We start from the raw sequence: 9,509 nt of genomic DNA, 5'->3' as shown, positions 1-9,509 counted from the left end.
AAAAAAAAAAGATCATGCTTTGTGCAGTTTCACTTCTACCTGGTGAAGTTCTCCACTCCGAGAGGCTCTTTTTACTTAGTCATATCTCCTTTCCCAGCAAACTAGTGCAAGGGACAGTGGGCAACATCCGGACAGGCAGCATGGCTCAGATGTCAATGCCACCATCCTTGTTTACACTGGTCTGCAAACACATTGGTTTCACTAACTCTGACCAACATTGTAACCCAGGGGAAAAAAAAAAAAAAAAAGTGAGAGACTACAAGAGATCATATCCCAAGACCACAACTGTACCAACACTCTTGCAAATATGTGCCTACTGCAATAAACCCCAGGAGCCTGAATCTCCAGCTGAGATGTACACTGCTAGTTACTGAAAGCCAAGCAGCACTGTGAGAGTCTCACCTGGTTGTCTTTGTCCCCACATGCTGGATAAGTGGGGCTGTACTGTATCCCCAATAGACAGCTTCTGCAATTCTGTTCCAATCTCTTATCCTGAGGCAAGTGGTGTTCCTCTCACCCCTCAGTGGAAGCCAGAGCACTGCAATAAGAGCCCAGGGGAGAGCCATGTGCATGAGCAGAGGACAAAAGAATAGGCCTTATGATGATGCGAGGCTGAGAGCCATGGTATTCTTCAGCTTGGAAAAGCACAGGCTCAGAGGTGACCTGGCAGCAGCCTATAAGTACATTGGGGTGTGCATCAGGATCTGGAGGAACGCCTGTTCACCAGAGCACCCCAAGGGATGAAAAGGTCCAATGGTCACAAACTCCCAGACCATTTTTGACTGGACACGAGGAAAAATTTCTTTACTGTTCAAGTCCAAGGCCTGGAATAGACTCCTTCCATAAGTGGTGCAGGCACCTACTCTGGACTCTTTCAAGAAAGATTTGGATGCTTATCTTGCTGGGATCCTTTGACCCTAGCTGACTTCCTGCCCTTGGGGCAGGGGGCTGGACTCAATGATCTTCCAAGGTCCCCTCCAGCCCTAATGTCTAGAAATAACCTCTCCTTGGTCAACAGCAGTTGGTCTAGTCTCCCAAAGCCATGTCAATAGGACTGCTCCCACAGTCCTAGAAAAATTGCTAAGGAGAGATATGCTTGGTCCTTGCAGCTTAAGATGCACAACCACCAGGCCAGAAATTGAACACACAACTGATGTGGCCACTGCAAGTGCAGAGCCACAAGGTAAACTGGTGCGGTCTCAAAATCCCAGTTCAAGAAAGCAGACAGCGTTTCTAATTCTGTCAGTGGTTAGCCCCACTTGGCTGGGATCTGAGCTCCTGAATGCAGCAATGGTTAGTGGTTACCCACAAAACTGCTGAGCGCTTCAAGACATGTGGATATAACAATGGAGGACTGAAGCCAGCTTAGAATTGGGGTTTAAACCAAGAGACCAAAATTAAATAAGTTTAACTTAAGTGGGCCCCATGTTACAGGCTATAGAAATACCTGACAAAAAGTAGGAGGGAGGAAATAATCATTATGGCTAGATGAATTTCATAGACACTCCTGTTCCTGTTTCAGTAAATAAAAAATTCTCATTTACTTAGGGGGCTGTGAGCAAGCACTAAAATGTGGACGGACCACACCTGCATCTGTACCACACGGCCCAGGTGAGCTCTGCTGCACGTGCCCTCTGCCCACCCTGCCCCCCGCCCCCCCAGACCCAGCTGGCTCCTGGGACCTAGTACACAGGCAATCCCATATTACACACACACACACACACACACACACACACACGAGTAAGACTTCATTTTGAGCTGTTATGGAATCACCTCTATATACACACACTACTCAAAAAACAAGTCAGGACAAAATTGTTTTTTGAAATAAAGTTAAAATATTATAGTAGGTTTGATTTTTAGTATGATTTTTTTTATCTATAATTTGTTAAAATGATATCTTGTGAAAGATCATGTGTGCAGCCCTCAACAGCTCGCCAAAACTCATTTAGCGGCCCTCCAACTGAAAAGAGTGCCCATCTCTACAGCTTCTGCAAATAGGGCAGGCAGGACCCTTGGCTACAGAGGAGAACAAGCACGAGCACCAAGCCTCTAGGCACTCACAGAAAAAGAGTCAGTCCAGGGTCTGCCTTTCTGCAAGACCAGAAAGCAGCAATGTTTTGTGCTTTCACAGCCCTCTTTCAACAAAGAGATCGAATCACACTTCATACGGTTACACTCTGCCAGCACCTCACAACTCCAACCACAAGCAAGTCTCCGTCACTAGCCAGCAGTCACAGGGGAGCCTGCAGATATGTTGAGGGGCCAGAACAGTGGCCCGGCCTCTTCCCGCAAAGGGGCAGAGGTTTCGAAGAACACACACGGTTCTGTCAACAGCGAGGACTCAGACGGGGAAGAGAGATGGGAAACACGAGCAGAACTTGTCTGGCAGCCAGAAGGAAGCTTAGTGGTTGCCTGCCGTCTCGTATTGCTCAGAGCCTCACATCGTTCCTCCCCTGTGGGCCAAACCCAAGCTGCATGTGATCCTTCAGGGCAAACTGTGCAGAGGCATTGAGAGGAGTTCCCACAAAAGACCCATTTCTCACACTTGAGTCAATAGGAGGTTACATACTTGTCATCAACAAGTGGACATTTCCAGTCTGGGACCTAAAAGACTAAGGGACCTGAACCTGTTCAGCCTCCACAAGAGAAGGCTGAGAGGGGATCTGGTGGCTGTTTACAAACTGGCCAAGGGGGACTAGCAGGCAATGGGAGAGTCCCTGTTCCCCTGAGCACTACCGGGAGTGACCAGGAATAACGGCCATAAGCTGACAGAGTAGATTCAGGCTAAATATCAGGAGGCACTACTTTACAGTCAGAGCAGCCAGGAGCTGGAACCAACTTCCAAGGGAAGTGGTGCTTGCTCCTATCCTGGGGGTCTTTTAAAAAGGAGGCTAGCCAGGGTTGTTTGACCCCTGTATTCTTTCCTGCTCATGGGGAAGTGTCAGACTTGATGATCTGATTAGGTCCCTTCTGACCCTACCAACTATGAAAAAGAAAGCCTACAAGAGAGACATCTGGCAGGTGTGAGGGACCAGAGAAAATAAAATCAACATCAAGATTTTGTGCCATCACAGCCCCCTTTCAATTAAAGATCTAATCACATGTCATAAGGTTGAAATTCCAAAGCACTTGAGGAGGGGCCTCAGCTTCCAGAGCAAGAGAACCAGAGGCCAGGAGGGGACTTGTCTGGGGTTAGGACAGACTCAGGCTTAGTTCCTGCTCCATCAGAAACTAGCAAGTGGCCATTTGTAAGCAGCTTATTCTCCGTGTCCCATTTTCCCCAGAGACCATAACCCTCTCTTGCCTCACAGAGGTATTGAGAGGGATAACTCCATTAAAACACAAAGCAAAAGAAACCTAAAACACAGCAACCTTCCAGAGAGTTACAGATCTAAGATGATCTGGTGGTTGAGAGCTGGATATTAGCACAGTTCAAAATGAAAGCAGGAGTTTTATTGAGCTGGCAGGGTAATGCCCTCTTGGGAAAGGGCTTACCTAAGAACATGATTGGTTTTCCAGGCTGGATTTCTTTCTAGATAAAGTAACCTGAGTGCACCCAAGGGTGTGTCCTATTCTCAGTGGGATGGGACGAGTAGCCAGGAGGGGGTGCTGTGAGAGGGATGCCAGAATTTCGAGCAGATCCCTCTTTCCTCTATAGAGTTAGCCCAAGCCCAAAGTTCTTAACTATGTACAATTTAATGAGTTACCAACATTTATCTATCTATCAAACACTCTTTAAGATAGATATCTATTACAGATATAGATACAAATATACATATAAAAGGTCTGTTAGCAAGAGCAAGTTGGCCCTGGGGAGGGCATTCGGGTAAAAAAAGAGGGCGGGGGGGATCCCAGGACACACAATCCAGCAAGTTTATACCACAAGTGGATTATAGGTAAAAAGACATCCTTACAAAGCCCATTATGCAGAATTAATACACCCAACTATTTATAAAACACCAGCTATAACAATAGATACCGAACAGGAAACATAACTATACCAGATGCACCCTATCTATCTATCTATCTATCTATCTATCTATCTGGGTTCCAACCACTTGGTCCCTCAAATGAGATAGGGTCTTCTCCCCCTAGGCCCATTGCCCCCAGGGTCCCTTGCCCAGGGGCGCCTCCCCTGTGGGACCCGGGTTCCCAGTAACTTACGGTCCTTCCTCTGGGGGCCGTCAATCTGGCCTCTCTGGGCACCGGGGCTCTTTTAGTTTAATGCTGAGCCACACTGCAGGGTTCTGGTTGCCCGGCCTAGAGACGGGGCTAACTTGAGCAGCCTTCACTCAGCCACTTGCCGGGTTTGCAGGCTCAAGCTGCCTTGAGTGCCTCCCGGAGCCTAAGCACCGTGCACCATCAAGGCTCAGGCAGGGTCCTGATGATGCTCTTCTCTGGAGCTCCTGTCTCCTTGCTGTCCCTCACTGCATCTGCCCAGCGTGCTGAGCACACTGGGCTTTTATTTATACCGGAAGTCCCACCCCTGAAGTCTGCAGGACCTGCAAAGCGCAGTCGTCAATCAGGTCTAGAGGCTCCTCACATTCCCCCCACTCTGAGCAGAGGCAGAGCAAGTCCCTCCCAGCTGTTACCCAATTGGTGGAAATGTTCCATCAATCCGAAGAGTCCTTTTCCAAGCTGGGCTTGCCAGGCAAAAGCAGCGAGCCCATCACAATAACATGTCTTAAGTCAACCCTCAGCTGCAGGAATTGCTGAGTGAAGAAGTCCTCTGGCCCACGGTAGGACAGACAAAATATACCCACTGTTTTTTCCCCCTCCCCTTAAAAATCTGTGAGTTCCGTCTCCAAAGTTGTGTGTGGCCATGATATGCAGAGCAGCTGTGAAATAGTAGATGGCCCTGGATCCATCACAGTAGCCAGCAGCATATTAAAGTCTCCAGCCATCTCTGGAATTGCTGGGGATAAATTAAGTTGAAAACCCAGCTTTAGCTGTAGCAAAGCCAATTTCAACCGCTTATGGTGATATTATTAGAAAACAAAAAAGCAAACAAAAACACCTCTCCTGATTGGCTCTGATACCCTCTCCAGGTGCATAGGAGACAGTAAGAAGTAAATGCACAAGCTAGAATTTCACAGGATATCTCCAAGAAAGAGCACTGAACAGATTCATGCAAGACCTAGCCAAGAATCGCATAGCTCAAGATGCAGTTGCCGACGCATAAGCACCAAAGAAACACTGTCACCTGGTCTAAACAGAGAGCTACATTTGATTTTTATATCCATCTATCTAACAGCCAGTGACCAGCTAAGTTATGGCTGTTGAATAACAGCCCATGGAGCTGTGATCTTAAAGCCCTCACACTTACCTGAATTCTACAAGACTGACTCTTGGCATCACAAGGATGGAGTACTGCATGGCACACACAGGGCAACAAATATATCAGTTGTCCACACAGGTAAGCTTGTGTATCCCACAATGCTTCCCACCTGTTTAAGGAGAAGGAAGGATCCCCCAAGATGCTGCTTTCTGCAGTGTGCTCAGTTATGTAACATGTCTCTAGCCTGCAAAATCCTTCCCCATGCCATAGTTAGTAGAGATCAAGTCCTGCATGCTACAAGAGTGACATGCTTGGTTTCCATAGATGAAGTGTTGCCCTTTACCCATTAGGTTATACCTAGTGGGTGGAGCAAAGTTGCTGGCAGCTTCAGAGAGGATCATGTTGCAGCCTTCCCTAAGTGCCTAGGGACACATTGCATACTACAGATGAACATGCACACATGAAATGGAATAATACAGTTCACTCCTAGAGATGCAGCCCTATCTAGTGAGCTGGCTTAGAGGAAACTAGAGCACATTTACACTGCACTACAATTACACACCCCCTCAGTAGTGCTCAGTGCTCCAAGGCATGATTTCAAAGCAGTCATGGGGCCACAGCCAGTACACAGGGACAGATCCCCTGGCTACCTCTACACCACCATGGTAAAAGGGAGCAGAGGCCATGCCAAGATCTTTGCCAAGGCATGACACTCTGCTTCCCTCCTTGCAGCCCCTGGTAGGGTGCATTGGATTTGTTGAGTTAGTCACTGGTGCATACTGTGCTCTAGCCACACAGTTAGTATATATAGTCCAGTGATTCTCAACCAGGGTGCCATGAGATCCTTTCAAGGGTGCCATTGGGTGCCATGTTATATTAGCACTGTTAGGTATGCAAACAATTCACAAGATAAAAAAAAAAAGTCACAGAAATTGAGTAGGAGTCCACAGCATCATGAATGTTCTAACTTGCTGTGGTCTGAGTTCCTTACAACAGAAGTTATTTTCTAGAGTTAAAAAAAAAAAACAAATCGAGTGAAAACCAAGAGCTGACATTCTGACGGGTGCCTTGAATCCAAAAAAGTTGAGAACCACTGGTCTAGTCTCTTGGGGGGCCCACTACCAGCAAACTTAATCTCCAACCAGTGTCCAGCAGAAGGTCAGAGATACAGGAGCCATAAAAGGTTACTTGGCTTTGGCTTGTTCCTCTTTCCTGGCTGCCTTGCTCTCCCTGGTGCTCCTTCAGCGGAGCAGTGGATTGGCCCCAGCAACTTTTTCTTCCTGCTCTGGGATGCTGTATGTGTATATGGCCAGTAGGTGAAGAGCTGCTCAGTACATGCAGCAGGGAAGGAGAGATGATCAGGGAGCATATACTGAGCTGCTACTGGGATTGCTGATGGGCTCTATGGAAGGACCCCTCCTCCCACAATGATAGATTTCATTCAAATGCTTCAGCTTCAGAAAGCTGATTTTCTCTTCATAATCTCATACAAGGTGTTTTTAAACAAGCACTTTCTTAGTTAGGCCACAACCCAGAGCCTCAAAGGTCAAGAAGTGGCCCTTAGGCTACAGATCACACTCCTTCAACTTGTGCAAGGCCATGGATGCCATTGATTTGGCTAGGGGTTTGGGGATTATAGCAGTGGATGGGGGAGCAAGAGAGAGAAGAACGTGATAACAATGAACTGAGCCTGTCCCCAAGTGCTCCCTCGTCTGACCCAGCAAGGGAGAGCCGAGCTGGCAGCAGGGTCACAGTGACCAAGTTTCTATGGTTTTAAGTTCTGTAGGAAAAAATGTACTGCTGCTTAAAATAAAGAGCAGAGCAACTGCTGTCTGCACTTGGCAGCCATGCTGGGATCCCCTTTTGTCTCTGTGTTCCAATCAAGGACCATGCTGGCCTCTCCAAAGAGTCCACTGTGCCCCGCTGCAGACATTCCCATCCCAAGTGTTTAAGTCAGGAAACTGACTGGAGCAATGGGCATGGGAAACTGCAATGTGACTGACCTATTCACAGTGGAATGGCTGAACCACCTCCACCAGTGTACGTGGGGTAGAAGCATTACACTCAGCTGGCTGGATTTTCAAGAAGCCACTACCATTGTTGCACTTGAAGACTCTTTGAAGGAAACGGGTTGGGGTGCTCTGGTGGGGATGCCCCAAATTTGCACTATAAAGGATAAGAGTGCCAGACGTAACAGCCTTTCATGTTATTTTACTGCTATTATTTATATTTGGAGGAACAAAGATACCCTATTTATAGGCCACATCATGCCAAGTGCTGTGCAGATACCAAACGAGAAGATGACTGTGCCCCAAAGAGTTTGCATGTACATGTAAGAAAAGAGACAGAGGGAGAAGACAGAGAAGCACAAAGAAACCAAGACAAGAGCTGTGACATGATGGGCATCATCATAATACCTGGCTACTTACCACAAGGCCTCAAAAAACTTGATGAGAAAGGAGAATGTTTAGGGAACCTGACTATATACAACCCATGGGAGTCAGCCACATGCTGTCACAGCAGTGTCATGTGTCCCTCAGTCCAGATGCACTGGAGAATCATTTCCCTGACCAATTCCTATTTAGATAAGTGAGCTGTAGGACTGGTACTACCCTAGCATCCAGGTGAACTTGTCTACAAAGACAGGAGCAGTGGACTTTCCTCAGAAAGTAACAAAGAGCCTGTTGTCTTAGAACAGCCCTTTAAAAGACAGAGACATTGGGGAAGTTATAAAATACACAGCATGAGGCAGACTGAAGTCCCTGCAAGCTCCAAGACAAAGCTGGGAAGCAAGAGGTTTGTGCCCTCAAATTTAGGGATAAGCCAATTCAAAGGACGATTAAGGTCACATAAGGGTCTGTGGTAGAGATGGGACCTGAACCCAGCTCTACAGTCCGACTGCCACACTTTAATCTTAAGACTTCCCGAATGGAGTGGAGTTCTTTTTGTTAGTAACAAGTTCTTCAGCCCCCAACTACCTTCTCCACCCACTGTGGTGGGACCAAGGAAGACCCCATCTTGTTTATACATACTATATATATTCTATAGATCTTTAAATCAATTAGACTGGATTGATGTTTCCATGCCCATCTAAATCAATCTGTGCCCCTGATTTACAGTCTGTTCCACTAAAATATTAAGTAGCATTCTACCCTCCAATTTAATGGTCAAGCCACCCCCTGAACCAATCCTCCACTAAATGCAGGCTTTGACTCACTGCCCAGACTCACTAAAGGGTCCTCCTGTCATTTGGAACTTAAAAAACATTTGTCCAGAGTGAAAAGGCTTCTCAGTTCTTTATCCGCTGCCCTATTAGGAATTCTTCCAGCTGTAGAGTAAGCAAGCATAGCTTTTAGAACAGATGCCCAAAACCCACTGAACAGCCCTCCCACACAAGGCAACAGGAAGGAGATCAAAAATCAGAGCACACTGTTTGGCTTTTAACAAAGGTCTTCTTCTGTCTCCAAATGAAACTTAGCACTCAAGAGAAGCTAAACTTGCTGTTTGGCACACAGCAAAATGCAGACCACAGAGCCAAGCACAGCACGATTTCAGCTTGCTCACCCATTAAGTGAAGGGCAGGAGGATGGATCCATGAAGGAGAGAAAGCTGCAGTCACATGAATGAATCATTAATAAAAATATTATAAACAGTTTGGAAAGGAGCTTTCTTAGTAGGTTTCTTGATTGAGAGCTGTGGTTTGGTGCATCCTGTTCCAACACAACTATGTAGCTAGGGACCCTGCAGGCAAGATTTGTAGGTTGGCTCCTGCTCTCTTGCACCAATTGTTATCTACAGAAGCTCTAGCAAAGTAAATGGAGTTACACCAGGATTATTAAGAATCAGATCTGGCCCAATATGTTCCTGTCTGAGATATGAAGGCCCCCAGTGCTGCCAATCCAGCAACGTTCTGCAGAAAGCTTCAGTGGCCAAATGCCTTGTTCTGGAAAGAGGCATGAGGCTGACTTGAACAGGAAGGGAAAGAGCAAGGGACTTTTTTCTGGAACTTGCAAAACCTCACATTTTATATGGATGGGGAATATTTGGGCCACTGTTAAGTCTCTCTTAGCTCCTTGCATGGCTCCCACTGCTGTAGTGCTGGAGCACCTCACCATTATTGTCAGCCCCACTTCTATGCAGTATGTGCAGACCTCTTATAACTACTGAATTTAGGAACTTAGAACAAAAATCCACCCCCCCCACCCCCCTTTCAGCAATCACCACCTTG

This window comes from Gavialis gangeticus, unplaced genomic scaffold (genome assembly GCF_001723915.1).
Source record: "Gavialis gangeticus isolate Ggan-Ray unplaced genomic scaffold, GavGan_comp1, whole genome shotgun sequence".
Lineage (NCBI taxonomy): Eukaryota > Metazoa > Chordata > Crocodylia > Gavialidae > Gavialis > Gavialis gangeticus.
This window is presented reverse-complemented; position numbering follows the sequence as displayed.